We start from the raw sequence: 4,338 nt of genomic DNA on the forward strand, positions 1-4,338 counted from the left end.
TACTGATGCAGGAAGATAAAAGAGGAAAAAATCAACCAATTTCATTTGCCAGCAGACAAACAAGAGGTGCAGAGAAAAATTATTGCACTACAGACTTAGAGGCACTTGCAGTGGTTTTTGCATTACAAAAGTTTCAAGATTTGGTATATGGTTATGAAATCCACTTATTCACCGACCATAAACTACTGGTGGGTATGTTTAAAGAAAAACTCCTTTCTGGGAGGAAAGCAAGATGGAAATGTACAGTTGAAAACTACAATGTACAAATTCATTATATACAAGGTAAAATGAACATAGTAGCTGACGCATTATCTAGGAACCCGAACACAATTCAGGTCGCGGCATTAGATCTCAAAGGAAAAATCCCAAACCACGATATCGCAAAGGCACAAAGACTTGACCCAATATGGTCTAAAGTTATATACAAGTTAGAAAGTGGAGATGACAAACAATTACCCAAACTGCATGTCCCACTCTAACAATTCACAATGGTCAATAATACATTATACAAGATTAACTCTAAACAACCAAAATGCCAAAGAAATACTAACCAGTTGGTAGTACCTAATGACATGATACCCCAAGTATTACGTACGATACACGATAGCCCACATGCAGGACACCCTGGAAAGAATAAGACATTCAACCAAGCCCAGCTGTTATATTACTGGCCTTCATTACGAAAAGATATAAACAATCATATAGACAGATACGAATCATGTGCGAAACACAAAGGATACCCAATCACACCTGCACCGATGGGTAATTACTCTGTACCACATCAACCATGGGACGTTGTCGCTGTTGATATACTCAAGATGCCATTATCATACAATAATAACCTATACCTATTCGTAGCAACGGATCATTTTTCCCGTTATGTCATTTTAGCTCCAATTAAAATAAGACAGCAGAGACAGTAGCAAAGGCAATAACAGATAATGTAATATGTCGCTTTACTACCCCAAAGGTACTAATAAGTGATAATGGAGGAGAATTTAATTTTGAGATCTTACAAGAAATATGTAAACAATACAACATCAAAAAGGTTAACGTTTTAGCCTATCACCCAGCATCGAATGGGTTGGTAGAGAGACAAAATCAAAAAGTACGGTATTAGATGTGCTACGACACATTCTCAGTAAAAATTATGCAAGCTGGGATGATTGGATTCCCAGAGTAGAAGCCTCAATTAATGGATCTATAAATAAATCCATAGGTGACACACCACATTTCATTATATATGGAACAGATAAAAAACTACCTTATGAGCTCCTAGAAAGTGACAGTACGCCCATATACAATTACGATGATTACTCTAAACTCCGTTTACGTGAATTCCAGGACATACACAAAAGAGTCAAAAAACAATTAACGATGTCCAAGGAAGAAATGACGGAGGCATTTACCAAGAAGGCAAGAGATTCACCTATCAGCTTAGGAGACATTGTTTACGGTATCATTCATACGAGAGACAATAAATTATCCCCAAAATTTGAGGGCCCATACAGAGTAATTAACATAAAAGCAAACAAAATTTTAATTAAGTCACTTTCAAGTGGCGAAGAGAAACAAGTTCATATTGACCATTTAAAACGAGTTCAAGGGAATTATCCAATAATTATTCAGCCTCGGATACAACCGAACAGGCGAACGTACCTCAGGAAACCAAGCAAGAAAACAACAATGATTACAAAAAGAAATTAAGGTCTTATACCAAACAATCGAACATAGTTGCAACTGTTCCAATAAAATCTACAGTACATCATTTACGAGAATTAAATATCGATTTAAACTCCTTCTATAAATGAAATAACAATCAACCGTAAGGCATATCATCACTATCATCGACCACAGCATGACCATATTCGGAAATTAATAGATTTTTTTTTCGGTAGGTTACAGTGAAGGAACTTATGCTATGGATTCTCCTCAACATAGCAAGAGGATATGCGCACTTAGACCCCCAACACATAGTACGACAAGGATGCCTCATAGCTCCAACGGCCACGACTACAATCGTTAAGGACGTCATGAGTACTGAAATAAGTCTAGATTACTTGTATGAATTACCTACTTATCTAGACAGTCTTGCGATGCCGATGCGAACTCTGGACTTCATGATAGGAAATTATGTTTCACAAGCACATAACACAAAGGAAGTGAATGAAATGGTAAATTTAGAGAAATGGAAACTAGAACAGGCAAAGTCAACTATGCTCATCATGATCCAAGATCTCCCATCTTATGGAACGGGGGTACTGAGCGACAGGAACAACATCACACGTACTCGTCAAAAGCGCGGTTTATTCGACCTGGGTGGCGCAGTTCTTGGGAACATCTTTGGATTAGCTACAGAGGATGACCTTAAAGAAATAAACAACAAATTTAATAAGATAGCTCAGATACTAACATTCCAAGATAAATTCATCACAGGACAGAACTCAGCAATGAAGACAATTGTGAAAAATCTGAAAAAGGCAGAAAACATAGCTCATGAGAGTGTAGATAAAATAAATGAAATGGAAGGAAACATTACACTTTTCCAACACTTCTCCATCATCACAGAACATATTGACACGATTCTACTACAATTAGACGACACTAGAGATCGTTTCAGGGCACTTATGCAAGGAATTTCGAATGCTGGTGATGGCAAGATCACAACTGACTTACTCCCAGTTCATGAGCTACGTCAGATAATTAGTCAAGGCTTACATAAACAGAAATTGAAGCCGTTGTTCCGCAGTAGGGAATTCATGCAATATTATCCATATTTAGAAGCAACACTAACACCAACATCAGTAGTAGTTCAAGTACCATTCATAACTGAAGACCTGTTCACAATATACCAAATACATCCCTTCCCCTATAAAAATAACAACACTTTGGTCATCATCAACATCAACACAGACACCGAACTTATCATGGTCTCCAAGAGACGGGACACTGTCACTTTCGCAAGTGAATCAATGATTGAACGAAAGTGCCGCACATCCTTACATGCTATTCATCTTTGTCCTGCGTACATTTTCACGTTTCAACCTACTGATACAGTCCCTTGTGAAATGGCTATCATCAGAAATAACAATATTCATCATCATTGCAACTTCACTCTTGCTCCAGATAAACTTGTACACCATCAACGCATCGGACACTCACAGTTTTTTTATTTCACTCATAACACATCAGTTTACATAGTCTGTCCAGATATACCACCATCTCATACTTCAGCCTCAGGATTATACATAGCACCAGACTACTGTGCGGTATTTACACCAGCCATGTCTACTTTATCCACCATCAATCACTACGCCATTCTCAATCATACACACAAACATTTCCACCCACTGCCTGATATGGACTTAAACATGAGCACAAGTATTAGGTTGACTTCACCTAAGTTTGAAACTATGCAACTGATCAATGAAACAATGAAGCCCTGGGAAGATTTGAGTTTGAGTATGTTCAACCCATATTATGTGTATAGCCCAGCACCTACTGTCTTTATAATCTTCTGCATTGTATTTGCCGTACTGCTGTTCACAATGCACAGAATGCATGCAAGAATTGCTAATTTGGAGTCAGTATTTAGTGGGGGGAGAGTTAACATCCAAGTTAAACCCCCTGAATGAAGTGTACATATTTTGTATATAGTATCAATTTTATATATATATATATATATATATATATATATATATATATATTCATTCATTCATTGCCAGACGCCATGTATCCCAAACGGGGTGGCCAACGGCTTAGAGTTAATTGTTTTACAGGGAGGGGCACTAATCCTCCACCAACCCCACTTGACACATAGGGATGCCAACAGCATCTGGTGTTCCCAGGCGGTCACCCATCCAAGTACTAACCAGACCCAACGTTGCTTAACTTCGCTGATCGGACGGGAAGCGGTGTACTCAACGTGGTATTGACATATATATATATATATATATATATATATATATATATATATATATATATATACATATATAGATATTATTTTTTTTTTACCCATTTGTTTTTCCTTCCTCCGTTCTGTTATTTATTTATATATATATATATATATATATATATATATATATATATATATATATATATATATATATATATATATATATATATATATATAAACAATACAAAGAAGAATGACCCATGTATGGCATACCAGTACCATTATCTTTAAATGAAATATCAATAACTCTTACCATAATCTTAATTTTAAACTTTTTTTTTTCTTGCATGTATGCATTTCACTACAATAACCCAAGCACATACTTTATTACAGTTAAATAGTTTACTTTTAATACATTTATTCATATATGTATACAACTTGTT

General features: G+C 36.1%; 1 pseudogene; it reads right to left on the bottom strand.

The window, feature by feature from the left end:
• Positions 1-3,823: 3,823 nt before the first annotated feature.
• LOC145394506 (5S ribosomal RNA) lies at positions 3,824-3,942 on the bottom strand (annotated as a pseudogene).
• Between the last annotated feature and the right edge of the window lie 396 nt (positions 3,943-4,338).

The sequence above is a fragment of the Coenobita brevimanus genome, chromosome 3 (genome assembly GCF_032717465.1).
Source record: "Coenobita brevimanus isolate Jiangsu-jjx chromosome 3, ASM3271746v2, whole genome shotgun sequence".
NCBI lineage: Eukaryota > Metazoa > Arthropoda > Malacostraca > Decapoda > Coenobitidae > Coenobita > Coenobita brevimanus.